This window comes from Budorcas taxicolor, chromosome 18, assembly GCF_023091745.1.
Source record: "Budorcas taxicolor isolate Tak-1 chromosome 18, Takin1.1, whole genome shotgun sequence".
Classification (NCBI taxonomy): domain Eukaryota; kingdom Metazoa; phylum Chordata; class Mammalia; order Artiodactyla; family Bovidae; genus Budorcas; species Budorcas taxicolor.
This window is the reverse complement of record NC_068927.1, coordinates 7266555-7285025: the sequence shown is the minus strand read 5'-3', so window position 1 is coordinate 7285025 and position 18471 is coordinate 7266555. Positions and strand designations below refer to the sequence as shown.

At 45.1% G+C, this 18471-nt stretch overlaps 1 protein-coding gene and 1 long non-coding RNA gene across 5 annotated transcripts in view; both read right to left on the bottom strand.

Moving 5' to 3' along the window:
• The window catches only part of LOC128063238 (uncharacterized), a 139431-nt gene extending 129674 nt beyond the window's left edge, over positions 1-9757 (bottom strand). Inside the window, exon 1 of the long non-coding RNA XR_008200888.1 lies at positions 9499-9757. This is a non-coding gene — a long non-coding RNA (uncharacterized LOC128063238). The remainder of the gene's footprint in view (positions 1-9498) is intronic.
• WWOX (WW domain containing oxidoreductase) overlaps positions 1-18471 on the bottom strand; it is a 915589-nt gene that overhangs the window by 631629 nt on the left and 265489 nt on the right. The gene's annotated exons all lie outside the window — the stretch shown is intronic.

The following is an 18471-nucleotide window of genomic DNA, read 5'->3' as shown; positions in this document are numbered from 1 at the left end:
AGGTGCTTCCTCAGAACCTAGAAAGCACTACAGTGAGACTCACTGCTCCCATCCTCGGCCAGCGCCTTACAGACAGACTGACGGCTCCGAGGCTGCCTCGAGAGCTCATGGGTGGCCTCTGCCGTCCCAGGTGACTGGCCGGCGCCTTGCCTGTGCTGTGAGCATCTCCATGCCCGCTCACCAGCAAGGACATCGCACCCCGACCCCAGTTCCCCATGTGAGACCTAAGAATGAATTTACACAAAAAGTCAAATGACCGTGCTAGGTGACAGAAGAAAGGTCCAAGAGGGTAAAGTGACCTTCAGAGAAACAGGGCACTTGGTTTAGTTCCTGCTGCAAACACAACAGTCTAACACCATGTGTAAAAGTATATCCTGAAATATCCTAACAACAACATAATAAACTGACTCTGATTTTGTAAACCATCAGCAAAATCCCCGTCACCCATGGACCAGGCTGCTGTGCGCATCTGGGTTTATGCGTGCTGGAGAAACCCACCTGCCGCAGGGCTACCTTCCAGGGGAGCAGGCAGCCTGAAGTTATGAGAATTCTGGGTCACCTCCCTACTTGGGGGTCCCTGTGTTTACCTCTCCACACATTGCGGGAGCCTGGAGTCCTGCGAGCTGCTGGAGTTCAGTGGAGCAAATTCAGTCAGCAACAACACTCGATTAATTCAGAGAGAGGAGGAAGCGAGCATGGATATTTAGTCCCTCACTGCAAGAAAATTACTTTGGATTTACATAAAGAGAAACAATTAGGTATTTCTCTATGCCTTCAAAGTATTTTTAAAAACACTGCTTCCTTGAATTTTCCCAACTGTGTTTGTCAATAAAAACACGTGTACAGGGCAGGCAGATGTCTGGAATGATGGACACCCTGCCTAAACCAGTCTACATCCAACACATACCCCCACAGAGCTTTGGTGCCCTCCAAGAAGAGCTCCAGGAGTTGCGTGTTTTCGTCCTAGAGGGACAGAAATTGATGAAACTGGCAGGTAAAGACTTTCGGAAATAAAGCGGCTTCTAGAACTGGACAATGAAGATCTCTGTAGGCATCAAAGCGACACCCAAGGTCCTATAAGGGTAAAATTTGGGGTAATTAATTAACAAAAAAAGGGCAAAATAAGAGCGTACCAATCTAAGGTGGGTCTGCTGTGGTTCAAACTCAGTTTAGAGAAGCTCTGTCCTAGACCAATGGGTCTGGGAGAGAATCATTCATTATTCTATTATATACAACTTCTTGGGTTTTTAAATTGAGCCTGGCAATGTTTCATTGGTAACATCAAGAAGGCCTTCAGGCTGAGTGAGAATGTAAACAAGCCCCTGACATCACTATAAAATACTGAACTATATTTAAACTAGAAGAATATCTAGGCAAACCTCAGCAGCCTTTAATAAGGGCGCATGCAAACACAGAGAGCAAATTTCGCCCAATATAAAACTACTGATGTCTTATAGTTCACAACTAATGCACCACAAACACTCGTGTGTACAGATTTCAAAGACATACGAAGGAAAGCAAAACAAAGCAAAATAGAGGATACCAGATATGACCCCAATGGTGGGAGAGAAGGAAGGAGGTGAAGAGGAGGAGGTGGTCCTTGTGAGGAAAGCTAAAATCCTGGACCGCCACAGTGCATTTCACTCAGCAGACACGGATAACCCACCAAAGGAACCCCTAGCACAGTGCTGCTCCAGGGCTACTGAGCTACCCAGTCATGCAAGAAATACGGATTCACTCAAAATACCAGAGAGGCCACGCCAGTGACACCACTTCGCTTTCTTTCGGTGAGAACTTGAAACATTTCAGGGTTCAGTTTCCCACTCTCTATACGAATGGGCTCGGCCTGGTACCCTCTAGGGTTACAACAGTGTGGCCGCTAGAGATGGCTCAGGACGCCTCAGTTCATTCTACCACGCAAGCTTCTGGAGGATCAGTTCTTCCAAAGACATCTGCTGGCCTCCACTTAGATAATATAATCTATTTAGTGTGCTAATATTATCCCTTTAGGTTATAATTAATAGGAGCAACTAACCTAGGAAAACTTCAGGTAGTCATGTAAGTGAAGTAAATTAAATACCAAGGAGACATGGGGAATGGAAACTGTTGGAAATGAAGGGTTTTTAATCCGCTCGGGGCTGAGTAGGGATGTACTATAATCACTCCATTGCTCTTTCCCTCCACATTCTATAAGCCAGTTCCAACTCAACCACACACGGGTGAGGGAGAGGGCCACCTATTGGTATGCACTGGTACTCATATTATGAGTTTACATATTATTTTTCTGTGTATATTCATATATAAAGGACTTCCCAGGAGGCTCAGCGGTAAAGAATCCACCTGCAATGCAGAAGACACGGGTTTGATCTCTGGGTTGGGAAGATCCCATGGAGAAGGAAATGGCAACCACTCCAGTATTCTTCCCTGGAAAACGCTTTGGACGGAGGAGCCTGGCAGGTTATGGTCCACGGGTTTTGCAATGACTGAGCCACTAAACAGCAACAACAAAACATACACATTCAAATAAAAACAAGGGTATGCTTTTAATATCAGACCGTCTTTCTTGCTGCTAAGGCTAAAAGTCAGGTGACTTATATTCTACTTATTGTTTCAAATGCTGTGTAATAACACAATTAAAAATGACCACATACGCCCTAGATGTGAGATAAGAAAATAACTAAATGCTTAAGTCAAATAACGCTATGTCAATGAAGCAAAACGACTGACTGGCAGGGAGTGGGGGAGAGGGAAACAAAAACTGAAAGGGAACCTGCAGAACAAGATGGACCAGATTATGTCTGCTATAGACCAGATCACCCATCACCCTTCATCTCTGGGGGGTGCCTCAGTTTCCTCATCTAGAAACGTGAAACAGAGATGTTCCAGAGGCCAACGAAGGCTGCTAAGCTCACACTGTGTTTATACATCCCGCTCTGTGTTTCCCATGAATGTTGTCAAAGCAGAGAGCCTTGTAAGAAGGGGTATTAAGATTTCCCAAAGGAAAGCTTAGCATTTGGGAAATAAAAATTCAAGAATTCTTCAAAAAGTCAAGAGAAGGAGCTTCTGTGTTTCCTTCCACTTTGGTGGAGTTCACCTTCACTCACTCAGGACAAACACGTTAGGCAGAAGCGACACTTGGGTGGTAAACCTCTGTGCTCTGATCGGTCTTTACCTTAAAAGGACCAAGACAGCAAGCAGCAAACCCGGACCAAACGAGAAAGCTTTTCATCATTTTACTCTAAGTGGGGGAGATGGCCTGTTTTCAGGAGAGCTTCTGCTGCCCCGGGACAATCCTGCTTCGGAAGAGCCGTCATCTGAGATCTGAGGAAGGGCCTGGAAAGGCCTTTAATGAGGACCACGGTAAGAAAACAAACAGAACACACCGTCAGAACATCGCCATTCGGTCTGAACATAGGCCAACCCGGAAAAGTGCACAGCAGATTAAAGTCACAGGGTGGGCACGCATCACAAGGCAACTCAACATCGGACAGACCGTCCTTCCAGGGGCTATCGTTTCAGACAGTCCTTGCAGAGATGGTTCCAGCCCGCAAGTGGACGAGCCTTTCCCCTTCACGACGCAAACAGCTCTTTGCCAGATGCCAGTCAATACAGTGGGTGCTAATATGATAGTTCCATCATCAGATGGCATTGCAAATGTCATTACACATTTTAAACCATGTTAACATGGTTTGTTAATGTTGGTACTCACTCAAAGACCACAGCTATTTAAATAATGACTGGGCTTGCTAATTTTTATACATATTATGGGGAAGTGACACTCTGGATATTCTAAATATTCTCTTTCTAAAATCTGTCTTGCATCATTCATTAAGGGTCATCACCAATAAGATTTAAGCTAGATGTTTCAGAGGACCGCAGGTTCACAATTCTAGTGATTACTTCTGTAAAATTTATTCAGATTATGTTTAATAAGTGTGAAAAAATATTGAATGTCAGCAGAAAATTACTGCATTGATTGAAATAGAAAATATTGGATATTACAATATACGCCCATATTAACTAACTCCCATATTAGATATCCTCAAGCAAGAATGTAATACAACTACCTTAAAAGCAGACAAGACAGAGTAATATTTTGTCTGCCCTAAATAAAACTTAATGATCAGATAGTTTTTGCTCACACATGCACAGATATACAGGCACTTCAACAAAATGCCATCCATAGATGTGTATGTCCCATACGGAGTCTTGCCCATTCATCTTCCATGCTCAGTGACCGAGCCAGAAGCTGCACAGCGTCACCAGCATCATCTAACCGCCATTGTCATTCCAGCCTTAATGTGAGCTCATGAGGCCCCGTGTCTGTAGCCCACAGTGGACTTTTTTTTGCCTTCACCTCCTGCGTGGCTCACCACAAATCCAGGTTTGTTACTCGAGCCTTCGCTATAACACTGATCCTATCCTGATTTAAAATGTGAAACTTTGTGCAAGATGATCTTTTTCGCATCGATTTTTATTTTTTGGAAACATCACACTGAAATCTTGTTTTGATTGCTGAGTTTTAATTTTGTCCCTACTCCTAGTCTTAGCCATACCATTGCTTCAGTCTTCTCTCCTTTTTGTGTTGACATGCTCACCTCCTCCGACATGACCTTCAAGGCTTAGTAAATGTCAGCTTCATTCTAGAATTTCACCTGACGACTCCCGTGTGTACCCCCCAAGGCAGAAAATGACTGTGTCCAGCGGCACTCATCTCCCTTCACTTTCACGTGTTTTAAATCCCCAGCCCTTTTAAGGTAAGCACCCAGAGGCCAAGGAAAATGACGTGCTGACTTTTAAATTTTCCACCTCGTAATTCAGCACACACAGCACCCCATGAACGTTTTATCAGATGGGATGTGATTAAACGGTTTTAGAGCAGTAGTTTGCACAGGGTGGATTTTGGATAAGAGTGAGAGGAGAAATCAATAGTGGCTGGTAAAAATGGGTCACAATGAGCACTTTAAAAAAATGAAATGCAACCAAGAAAAGAGGACACCACCCATCATTGGAGACTGTTTTGTGAAACTTCTGACTCAGCCACATGCATATTATACACACAGAAACACATACACGGATCTGCCTAACTAAGTACATATGCATCAGTTTATGTATTGCATTAAAAAATATTAAGTTTTTAAAAATCTTCCGTAAGACACTGTTCTGGAACAACAGCACAATGATCTGCCACTGACTGCACGCCCTCCACGGTACAGAGAGGGAGAGGCCCCAAGTCATCCAAGCTTTGGCAGTTTGGAAAAGAATCCGATTATCACCATGTTCAGAGAGTGGTCCTGGATAACTATGAAACCCTGAATACTAGACTGGGTGGACTTGCTGGAGAATTTCTTAGGTACTAGCTAAGACATGACTATTGGTCTTTAATCAAATGAGTAACATAGTTTTCTGGTTTCAATGAACATTACAAATATACATGAAACAAAACAGATCCTGGTGAAAAGGATTTCAGTTAAAAAAAAAAGTTTCAGAGCAACTGCTGAACTATCTTGGTACTGTTTAAAAACTCAATGGAGGTATTTCATTGACTTAATGGAATTCACCCTGTATTGGACCCCCACGGGGGTAAAAAAATTGATCAGTGTTGATATGGTTCTGATTAAAATGTTTTATTCATCAACATTCTTTTTTAGAGCCTCAGGATCAAAACAGGAGGCTGAAATTGCGGGCTGTATCCTCCTCTCGTCTCTAACAGATTTTTTAAGTATACAGGCCTGTCCGCATGATGTCACAAACCAACCAGCCCACTCCTTGTATCCTTACTGTCTACTACCATCCACATACACTGCCATCACGGACTCCTTCTGTCTTTACAAACCATCTTCAGTTACCTGAATACACAACTTTTTTCATGAAGGTATATGTTAAGATATAAATAGCTTGCTGGAAAACAACAGTAGGCAGAGGGAAAAGAAAATGGTCAAGAAACAAAAAGACCAAAAAAGGGATAAACACTTATTTATTAAGCCCCTGGAGAACTGTGATTAGATACACACATACACATACATAAACATATTCGTGTCTGATGAAAAGTTTACCATCCGGGTAGCTGGCATGATACTTGATAACAATAAATAATTAGGACTGCGTAAATCATATGGAGAAATAAGGTGAGGAAAAGAAAAAAAAAAAAAACGTGAAAGCTTTCCAAAGTTCTGAACCTAGGATGCTTTTTTTTTTTAACCTGGGATGCTTTTATTAAACTTTTTTTCAAGGAGTATTGCAAATACTCCTTGAGTATTGACAGTACAGACACACTTCCAAAAGTATTGACAGTACAGACACACTTCCAAAAGTACAGACCAAGACAGAGTTGCTTTTGGTCTGGTGTAATTAATAGATTCAATGGAATATGGCTCTGCTTCAAAATAAATCACTTCATTAATTCCTATATGACCTGCTCCCAAGAAAGGATTTAAGGTGACTTAAGGAGATCCAACTGGTCCATTCTGAAGGAGATTAGCCCTGGGATTTCTTTGGAAGGAATGATGCTAAAGCTGAAACTCCAGTACTTTGGCCACCTCATGCGAAGAGTTGACTCATTGGAAAAGACTCTGATGCTGGGAGGGATTGGGGGCAGGAGGAGAAGGGGACGACAGAGGATGAGATGGCTGGATGGCATCACAGACTTGATGGACATGAGTCTGAGTGAACTCCGGGAGATGGTGATGGACAGGGAGGCCTGGGGTGCTGCGATTCATGGGGTCGCCAAGAGTCGGACATGACTGAGCGACTGAACTGAAGGAAAGAACAAGCACGGGAGAAGGTGGACAAAATGCATCAGAATCACTGAAGACCAAAGGAGGTTGACATGCTACCCACAGCATTCATATGATTTGACAAAGCACAAAACTGGACTAGGCGCTCTGACAGTACATTATGATATAATCGCATTATCAAGAGGACGGTACTAAGGTAGCTCATGGGTGTTGCTTGGAGTTCAGCCTTAAAGAGTATTTCTCATGAACAGGGGATTGGTATGTTTTAGGGCCAAATGATAGACATGATCTTTCACAATACTTCCTATGTGTTCTTAGAAATCAGTCAATTTCAGGAAAATTCACATTAACTGGAAGGATATAAAGAAAACCAGCACATGCCCAAGGGTTGAGCTGGCCTTAACCCTCTGACAATCTAAAGACCTGGGAACTGGTTCCTCTTTTACAAAGAGATAAAGAACCCAAGGCCCAGAGGGTAGTGTGACTTTCCCACGGTGATGGGGGCATCCAGGAGGAAGGGCTGGGATGCAGAGCCTGATTTCTGCAACCTGGACCCCCGCACATGGCCTTTCTGCTACATGGTGATGAATTCCTCTTTCGCAAAACAGGCCGACACGCTCCTCTCCTCTGCCCACCCCCTGTTGGGAGGGGACCGTGGGGACGGAATGGGTAGGTGAGCTCTGGCCAGTGGGAGCTGTAGCCGTGGCTGCCCTGGTCCTCAAAGCCTATAGAACACACACTCCTTTCCAGAAAACTCACAGTGAAACCTCCCACCCTGCACCCAATATGGGCCAAACCTGCACACCACAGCCCAACACGGAGGCATGTCAATGGTCAGGCAGACTCAGCAAAGATTAGCTACATTCTTAATTTGTTTTTGATTTTGGCTATGGGTTCAAACATGAGGCCAGCAGAGATGAAGTGACGCTGGAAGCTGTGATGCATGAATCTGTTTAAGGGGAAAGCAAATCACAGAGAAGAGACTATTCCAGGTTCAGGACGAAGGAAGCTGGTATGTTCCCTCATTTTTCACCCACAAAAAGGATGCCAACTCATGTCTAACAGTTATAACAGAGGGAATAAAAAGAGAAGAAATCTGTATTTCTTTCAGGACTGGGTAACCTCCAGATTCTACTTCTTTTGAAATAAGCTGCATTTTTCTTTTTCCTTTGAAACATTTTCATAACACCTTCTTTATAGGGAACGTGCCCAGGGTGAATGCTTAAGTTTCGGCCGTTCTAACCACACTGCCCGACCTTTGAGGATTACAGTCAACAAAGAGACAGATGGCAGGTAGCACACACCCACGCCAGCGGGAGGAGTCATGTTCTAAGAAGGAAAAACAGACTGATGGCATTCACCTGCCTAGGAATATTAAAATATTCCCCCCAAATTCTAAAGTTCCCAGATTTTACAGCTTTTTTTTTTCTTTTTCTTTTAAAGAGTGAGAATACTAAGAAAACAGTACAAAGCTCTCAGTAGTTGATATACAGTATTTTTTTTGGATCAGGCAAATAGACTTTTTATAACTTTTCTGTGAAACGAGAGCCTCTGTAGCTCAGGTTACTTGGACACCCGCTCTGTTTATTCTTCCCTTTTCTGAGCAGTCAGGGGAGATTTCTCTCAGTACTTCAAATAAATAAGATATCCAGCTGAACAAACACCACACACTCCTGCCGATTACTTTGGCTTTGGAAAGAATATTTCACTTTCTTTTTTTCAAAAATGTAAATAATTAAAGAGACCCCCATCCTATGAAACTCAAAGATAACATGTTTCAAGTGATGCGGATTCTATACAAGGTGGTAGACAGTGAAGCCCAGCTGGGGGAAAAGGGCATGATCTTTCACAAGGGAAATTAGAATATGACTAAATAAGATACTTCACATAGTATACCTCTTAACAGGAGTGGTTTTGGAACATGAGAACCAAATTTCAGGGTGCACAATCTTATTTCTCCCAAACAGCAACATGGAAGTTTTTTTTCTTTCTTTCTTAGATTCCTACTTAAAATAGACCCCAAAATTACAACAACAAAAACAAATCTGAAGACTTATGCATGGTCTAGAATAAGAATAATATTCAATGTGGGCTTTGAATGATCAGTGAGCCTCACTGACCTTTATGGCTTAAAAAAAAACAGTCTAGGATCTCTGAACAATTTTTGAAACTTAAAACTCAGAAATAGGTGTATTTTTTTAGAAAGAAAATTCAGGCCACTGATGAACATGGCCCCTCTGTTCAATCAGCATGAAAACAAATACTTGACTTTAAGAAACACAATCCATATGTTTCTTTATTCTTTTCATAAGCTTTCTTACTAAAAGACTAAATCTTATCTCTCTCATTACGAGACAAAAGTGCAAAATAATCAACACTAATACACACACTTTTTTTTTTTTTTTTGGACAGGTGCATCTGGTACCCGTCAGCCCAGAGAGAGGAAAGACAAGAATGCAGAAAGAATGAAACAAGAGCAAGGCAAAGACACAGGCATCAGTAACGAACGCTATGGCTCAGGGCCAAGAACGAGCAGGACCCAAATCTGCCACCAGACTGCTTACCAAAAGGCGTGTGCGCACACACACACACACACACACACACACACACACACACACACACACATGCACGCACAAGCTCACACAGAAAGACTAAATAAACCCTAATTTGTGAAGTACGAGATGGCCCTGAGGCTTCCTGCTTCCCGTATTCACATCACTGTGAGATCCTCTCCTCTTGAGTGTGGCTCAGACCCACTGACCTGCGAGATGGCCCTGAGGCTTCCTGCTTCCCGTATTCACATCACTGTGAGATCCTCTCCTCTTGAGTGTGGCTCAGACCCACTGACCTGCTTCCACCATACAGAATGGGCCAGAGTTATGAGCTGTCCCTTCTGGGGTTTGGTCACACAAGGCTGTGCCTCCAAGAGGCCTCCAGCTTAGAGGCAGGGGGGAAGCAAAGTCTTCCGTTTTCCAGGCCATTAGGATCTGAACCCCGGCAACAAGCACGCGAGCTTGAAGTGCATCATTCCCTGGCTGAGCCTTCAAATAGCAACTTGAAAGCTGACCATAAGCAGAGGGGCCGGGTTCCAGACCCAGAGACACTGGGAGAGACGTCAAGGGAGTGGCACCCTTCTAAAAGAACACGGGAAAACAGGTGCTTACAGGAAACAACTGCCACTCTGGCGAGTCCGCATTCCACGGATGGTGTCCCCATGGGTCCCTGACGCAGTCACAGTGACGCAGGCAGAGCCGCTGCAAGAACCTGGGACCTGACAGATGCCAGAAGAGCTCTGGGGCTGAAAGAGTGCCCCTGGAATCCTCACAGGCCAGTCACGCCCCAGGGTAAGCCCAGCATTTTCAGCAACATGAGCGATGCCCACGGCAGCACCAGAAGGGCCAACCCTGCAGCCAAACGCACTCAACGGAAAGCACTTCCTTCTGTTCCACAGTCCTGTCCTGCCTAGCTTTTGGCATTTAAATGTCCATCCTTTCATAAAATTAGGGTGATAGTCTATGGTGGTAGATCTGTCTTTCATCCAGAATTTTCAGCATAAAGCATACGAACCAGCATGGGTCTTTCTGAAAAAAATTTCCATTCAAATTACACGGTAAAATCCACAAGTCCTGGCACATCATATCTCAGTTCAGTGATTCATTTTACAGAGAAGGAAACTGAGGCCTACCGAGGGTGAACAACTTGTTCTGAGAATGTCTGAGGACAGCAAGCTCTAAAATGACATTCAGTGGGATGAGACACAGAAAATTAAACCCACGAGGGTGGCGCCTGCCATTCAGCAGGTCCTCGGGGCACATGAGAACATGTGTTCCACTGTCGTTCAAGGTACACACTTATCTCAGCATAGTTAGAAGGGCAGAGTTTATGGATTTCAGCTTCTGAACGGTTCGGAACCCCAGGCTCAAAGTTCTCCCTATTGCTGCTGGGAAAACAGTACCTTCCGTCTAACAAGGAAAAACCAACATGTCCAGTGGTTTATACGAAAATCAATGTTCACAGAATAAACATTTCAGAAACAGCATCGCAGGGCAACACAAACTCCTGGCGTCTGTTTAATCGTGCTGGCCTCCGATAGCGAAACTGCGCAGCGGCCAAAAATCACTGGAAAGAAGTATGAAATTGGAGAAAAGGAAACTGGAGGGGGAGGATCAAAGAAGGCACCACTAACTTAAAAGTAATAAAAGAGCTCAGAAGGGAGTTAAAAAGAGGCAGTGCAGTACCCAAGTGCCAGCGGGGACGCACAAGCAAAGGAAACGAGGAAGATAAAACTGGGGGAATTTCAAATCCTGGTTAAATGTTCATTAAATAATTTGTCACACGTATTAAGGCCAGATAGGCATTTTTTTTCCCCTCTCGCGCGCTCATTCGGGAACAAAAGCCTGACCAGACTTAAAACACTGCATCACGAGGCAGAGAAAATACAGTGATGAAGTGCCGCAGCCTCATAAAGCCAGGCGTGCCTTCCTCCTCTTTGTTTCCAACAGGAAAGGGCAACTCTGTCCTCAAAGCGAGGGGCACCATTAGCTTCAGTGGGCCACCAGGAGGGCTGACATTATGCAACTCAGGGCTGTACTGTCCGTGGTGCTTGTATGCCTGACGTTCAAGGGGAAAATCAGAACTTCGGTGATGGACACGGGGCCATGGTTAGGAGCATGGGCATCTTCGAGCAATGGGAAGTGAAGCAACCTTTCCCTTGTCTGAAAAAATAATGGCGATGGCGATGATAACATTTACTGCATATCTGACACACCATGCTCTGAAGGCTATATCCTCACCATCTTTCACCCCCGACACAGGTCAGTAACAGCAACACCAGTGAGTGTTTACTGAACAGCTGGCACGTCCCTGCCCTTGCTCAATTCTCAACACAACGCGGGAGGCAGGCGCGCCACCCTGGTTTCGTGCAGAGATGTTAACCAGGGGATGAAATGTGCCCAAGAGTTAGCAAGTGGGTAGTGCTGGGGTGGGTGTCCAGAGCTGCCTGCCTCCAAAGCCCCTCCTCTCTTTCCCACGCCTTGCTGTTCTCCTTATGCATTTCCCCTCCACGCCCACACCTCTGGGTGGCCCCCTCATGTGCCGCTGGGAGTTCAGAGGTGAGTGGCTGGGTTCTAGTCCTGCGGACCAGCTGTGTGACTCTGGGTGGAGAGAGGGATGTCCCAAGTCTCAGCTCTTTATCTGCACATTCTTAACTGCAATTCCCTGCCCGCCTCAGAGAGACTCACAATAAGGAAGGAATTCATGACTGCCATTCATTAAGCGCCTAATCATTTTCTAGTTACAAATATTTACTGAGCATGCGCCTTACAGACCAAGGACACCGCAGTACGGAGGCAACAACGGTACTTTTAAAACAGATGTTAAACTTGAGACTATGGGGATTATTTCTCTAAATTGCATCTGTGTTCAGCATGACGAAGGTGAGATCCCCGGCTCCTTCATTCGCTCAGCTGGTATGTGTCGATGGGCGTGTTATGACACGCCAGACACTAACACATGATGAGCAGTGGCTCTTATAAAAGCACATCGCGGGGGGCCCTGACCAAATGTGGATCTAAGGCTTCCATGAGCTGTGATGCTCGGATCGAGTTTTGAAGGATGAAGACGAAGTAACTAGGCATGGGGGGGAAGGCGCATTCTAGACTAGAGAGCGGCGTGCTTCAGTGCCCTGGAGGAGGAAGGACAGGCTGGAAGCGCCTTGAGGTAAAGCTGGGTAAACGTGAGGGGACCAGACTAGGTCGGGCTTCTACCATGTAAGTCTCACGTACTTCCACAGTGACTCTATAGAGTCCCATTAGACAGATGAGGAAACTTTCTGTACACAATAGAGTCTGCTCAGAAGCCTCCATCCTACCCTTTTTCCTTGCCATCAGATCTTGCCTTTCACCCTAGAAACACAAAATGCCAAAACGCACTCCCTCTCCCAGCCTCCCTTGCACCCAGGGTCTGACAGGCAGCTCAATCCTGGCCAACAGGAGCTGAGAAGTCCGTGAGGGAAGACAGTTCTGAGACAGAACGTTCTCCTCCTTGATAAAGGAAGAAAGCATGCAAAGAGGGATCTCATTCCTCCCACCCTGGGTTCACAGGTGAAGTTGCAAAGGTTGGTGCTGCTGCAACCATAATATACTCAGGAGGGAAAAACCAGGACAATCACAGAGAAACTGCCTAAATATTAGCCAAGGAACACCCTGGCTGCCTGGGGACTTCAAAAAAAAAAAACACCAAAAACCCCTGTTAAATTGGATGTTGACTCACAGCCCAAAACATCTAAAAAATGTTTGGCAAAAAATGAGCCTGAGAGAGGGTGAATCACTTCAAAATTATACAACTAAAAAAAGGGGGGGGGGAATGTGAATTCTGAACATATGCCTACTGATTCTAAACCCCATGCTCTTTTTCATCTGATCATATTCTTTAGACTTTGAATTGGGCAGACACTGTAAACCTGAAAGCTCCAAACAGAATTGAGAGATGACTAATAAAACCAGTGCTAATGATAACCCTGAAAAATAAGAAGAATGTCTGAGGCTCTGGGGACATGGCTTCAGCGAGGGGAAGAACCCACCATGGGGAGAGAAAGGGTGGCTACAGAGAAGCCAAAGTGTGGCCCAACCACAGAGGGGTCCTAGGAGTCTGGTTTTCCAACATATCTGGCCTGGCAAGAACAAGGCAGCCAGAGAATTCAACCCTCACTCGGGAGTCTCAGAATATTTAGATTAGTGAAGAATATGCTGAAATTTCCACTTTGAAAACCATGTTTCCTCCCCTCAGCACAGAAAAAGGCCCCTTGCTTTTCTACTCCAAAGTACCCGCAGAGATTCAGACAGGGACTTTTGTCCTTGATCAGATCCACAGCGTGGTCAACAAGAGGTATTTAAAGGGGAGGAGTGGGGGAGGGGTAGTATTTTTCTAAAATGCTAATTTAAAGAACAAATCAACATCTATTATCTCCTTCATTATGTTTTAAATTGTACAGCTATAAATCACCCTGCCGCGGGTTATTCAAGGGCAGAATTACCAGGCTTGGCTTTCCCGAAGGTTAGGAGAACAACACCGTGTGCTTTTCCTAGTTATAATTTATAACTCTGCAACAGGACCAGCGTCACGAGCCCATCCATTAGCGGGGCGGCCGCACATCTGTTAAAACTCAGCACAAGGGCTGAGCGCGGCCCCAGGAAACACAATCCGATCGTTTCAGAAGTTCGACAAACTCAAGTTGCTTTTTTCTTAATGTAAAACGATTTGAAAACGCGGTCCCCCTAAAACATCTGCTAAGCTCTTGCTACCCTAACACATGATACTCTTTCTACCATTGCCTGCCAATGCAAATATGTGGTTGCACAAAACACTCTTAGGGGCACGTGACAGGGGCTCAGCTTCAAATTTACATACTGATGGCAAAAGGCTGGCGTGGACCTAGGAATCTGAGCTGAGATGTGGTTTACCAGGACTGCAAGTTTCTGTGGGGGAGAGAAGGGGGAGAGGGTGCGCTTCATGAAGGTGCTTTCAGATGTTTTAAAAAGGAAACAACCACAGGGCTGGGTCCATGTGGCAGGGCTGGCGGGTGTATTTGACAAAGAAAATGAACTTGGACAAGTAGCTGGCCAACAGTCTGCCAGCTGATAGTCCAACTTCTTGAACAAGCTGGGTAAGTTCCCCATGCTTTTTCAGTGTTTCTAACGTAAAAGTGCTGTAAGCAATGAGTGAAGGCATTCACGCTGATACATTTAGGCTTCACGGTGTCTGGCCTTACCCGTCAAGCTGCTTCCTACTTGGGTGCGCGGCAACAACTGAAAAATAGCCAAAAACTACTTTTCAGAACCTCTTGTATCACTAGATAAAACCACACACCGGGTTTTGTGAATTAAGCCCCAGAAAGTAACATGTACGTATAAAGGCATTATATACACATACATATAATATATATGACTGCATCCATATGCAACACGCAATTTTAGAGTCCATGCGAAAAATGTCATTTTAGAGGTATTTAAATAAGAAGCAAGGTAGGCAGGAAAATAAGCACGTAACACAGATGGATGGATGTGACTCTGTAAACTAGAAAGCTTCTGTCAACTCTAGTTTCCTTCTAGATGTTGATCAAGCAGCTGAAGAATCCTGTTATCTTCCTTAAAACAGTATTCTAGAAAATCCTAGTCTCATTTTTATCTATTATTTTAATTGTAACATAAGTAGGAGGGAGGAGAGAAAAATGCTTGTCTCCCCAGAAACCTCCATATACCGGTCATGACCTCTGGACCCCCAGAGGAAGAAGTGTCAGAGACAGGCTCCACCAGTAGGGGTCGCTGTGTCAAGAATTAATCCCTAAGAGTTTCTCATTAGTGATTATTATACTGCAGGCGGCCAAAATGGAAATATTAATTAATTTCAAAGTGATAATGCATTTACAGCAACAATTAGAAATGTATAACTGTAAAAGGGCAACATTTAAAAGACAGATTACATTTAATAAAGTTGCACAAGAACATGCAGTTGTAAAATTACTAATCTGCAACAATATTCCTTAAAGAGGCACTTAAAATAGCCTGACTCCATGAAGGGTGACCTAATTACTGTAACTGAAATCACTGTAGTCACAGCAAGTCACAGCAAATAAAAAAGGGACGCTGATATTAGAATACTGCTGTTTAATACTTGAGGGAGCCGGCGACGGCGGAGAAGAAAGGCAGGCCTTCCCGGCACAAGGCCGTGCTGTGTTCGCTTCCTTGGCCTTGTACAACGGAACGTACACTCGAGCAACTCTGAGGTTCAAAGGAAAAGGCGTGATGGCAGAGCGCACAAAACACGCGCCCCTGGGTGACTGGGACCCCGCACCCGTGCTCAGGCTCTCCATGAGCGTTTTGGATCCAACTTTTACATGGGGTGGGAATGGGGATGCAATAACATGGTTTAGGTGCAAAAGCAAGTCTGCATTAAAACGGCAGAAGTGTGCCCTCCACCCACAAAACAACGTCTTAGCATGACAGAAGCGGTGCTGAGCCCCGTACAGAAGGATAAGACCCCAGGCTGACTCTTCCAGTGAGTCCAGTCTGTCCTACCAGCAAAAGGGTAGATCCCTGGTCTCCCTGGGGCAGGGACCTCCCCCACATACAGAGTCCTACGCGTTCATGGAAGAGAAGTGACTGGCTGCGAGCTTCACAAGACCAGGGGGCCCATTCCACCTCTTCATGAATCTCAGTCATGTGGGACTCTGCTGTCTAAGAAACACCACCAAATACCTAGACACATAAAGACACCACAGGTGCTACCACAGTAATATCTATTACTGTCAGTCCTCACTCCAACCTGTGTTGCTGTTTTGGTTGAGAGGTAACGAGTTCAGGAAGGCCAAACCCGAGTTCTCCCAATGCCAAGGGCGAGAGCTGGGCCTGACCACCAGGATCATGAGCAAGAGGTGGCTGCTCTACTCTCCCAGGCCTTCTCACACTCACCACCACCAGGAAGCCCTGTCAAATCCTTTTCCTAACACAGGCTAAGGGTTTACCTCCCTTGCCCTTTCATAGAATAGTCCATCACTGCCAAAACAACTTAGAATTCAGTGTGGTTTTTTTGGTTACGTCACCAATTTTCTCCAAACCTTCTCAAGGGTTATCTGCTCATTTTCTCAAATGCCCCTTTCACCCAGAGCCACAGAGACCAGTTCTTATTTGATCTGGTGCCCCAGGCTGCTCCCCGTGGGCATTTTCCTGACTGGATGACCAGGGACCAGGGTTGGGAGGAGGCCAAGGTCTGTGTACACTGGATGGGGAAGGGCAGGAAAGAGCTGCATGTGCTGGGCATCAAGCATCACTGGACCAGCTCCCAGTATGGTGAGTGGGGACCTTCTCCTAATACCCTATGGCACCCACCCGAATGGTAACACTTCTGCCTAGGTCTCCAGCTCCACACTCTGCTTTTCCACCCACCCGTACGGTAACACTTCTGCCTAGGTCTCCAGCTCCACACTCTGCTTTTCCACTTGGTTTGTGTCCTTACCACACTTACCATCAAACACTCTTAGTTACTAATACCACCCAATGCTCTGTGATCACGACATGGCTGCCTGCCTGATTCCACTTGGTGGCGCTTTCAGAAACCCTCCTGATGCATCCAAGGAGCCGACAACACAGCCCGACTTAGCTAAACACGTGTTTACATGCTATGTTCATGTGAAGTATTAAAGCCCCTAGCCCAAGAAACAGAAAGGCACTCGCCCTACCTTTCACTTTCCTAGAGCCAGTCTTCCCGCCCCTCCCCGCTGCACCATCCAGGGCTTTTAAGCCCTGGGATCTCATCACAGAATACGAGTCGTTGTCACTGTCCATCAAGGCGCCCTCAGTGAGTGGAGTCCACATCCAACAGTGTAACAGACGGTTACACCACCCTCCATGACAGTCTGAGTCATCACAGACCCACAGTGGGCTCCTTCCCATCACATTCCTCTGATTAGAGAAATCCGCAAAAAGAAAGAAGCAAGACTCTGGTTTCACAGAAAGGAGTTCTTTTCGCTTCCACCAATGCTCAAATAAATACAAATGAGGAAATTCAAGACCCGGAAATGACAAGTTGTACTTGATGACTGGCCCACTGGGCATGAAGGTGCAGGGCCAGTGGAGAGTGAGGAAGGACGCTCCTCGCTCCTCTCCCACTTCCTAAGCTTGAACAACTCATCCACAGGCCTGCCAGTGGCACTGGCACCAGTCCAGACCAATATTCTTAAGACAATGAGCCAAACTCATGGTCCAAGACGCTCTTGCGGAAAACCTACTGTCATGCAATCACAGAAAATCAGGCAATAGGGGACCATCAGAAGCCTGTGACACACATTCCCCTTGAACTTGGAGAACTGCTCTCCGGAGCTCCTCTCACTTCTTCAGTTCTTTAAGTATTCAACTCCTGGATTATAACTAATTACTTTGCATAAGAAACACCTGCATGATCGAAAATTTAAAAACGCGCTCACTTTCTTCCTATGCACATCAAAAGATTTTCCTTGTTGTTGTAGATTTTCCTCGTTATGTTTGTCATCCACAAACATGAAGTTTAAGTAGGTGGGAAATTTTAGAGGCCTGTATTTTGGAAAAGCACCATACCAAAAATATTGTGTGTAATGCGCATTCTTCACTCAAATGACTTCCTACTCAATGCTTTCATGAAAGAAGTGTTCAGAGACAGCTGTGAGAAGGCCATCAAAAACAGGAAAACTTCACACTTACCTTGTGAAGTCCAAGTCGAAACATGGTAGTCTGAAGAATCCGAAAGGACTTACCTTTGGCGAAGTACAGAATAAAATGTGCCCCATTTATTTACACCCATTAAAAGAAGAATTTAGAGCAAAAATACAGACTCTCAGTGGAAACAAAGGAGCCATATTTGCTGAGAATGCAAAGTCACAAACCCATGCTATTTACCTACTAACACAAAACACAGTTTGGAAGGACTGCGCTTACTGAAAAAAAAAAAAAGATCACATCAAATGTAAACAAACCATCTCCATCAGCCGTATTAACACAATAGCGAAAACGCACATCTTCTCTCTGGGCCTTGGAGACATCTCTAGAGAAACAGATGCCAACTCAAGTCAACTGAAATGTGCTCAAGCGCCCCTTCTCATCCCTCTAAAAGGCCTGATGACGTGATGCTCAAGACCAGACTCATTCTCAGGACAGGTGAGAGGCCAAGGAAGCGAGTGTGCCTGGGTTTCCCCAGTACCCTTTCC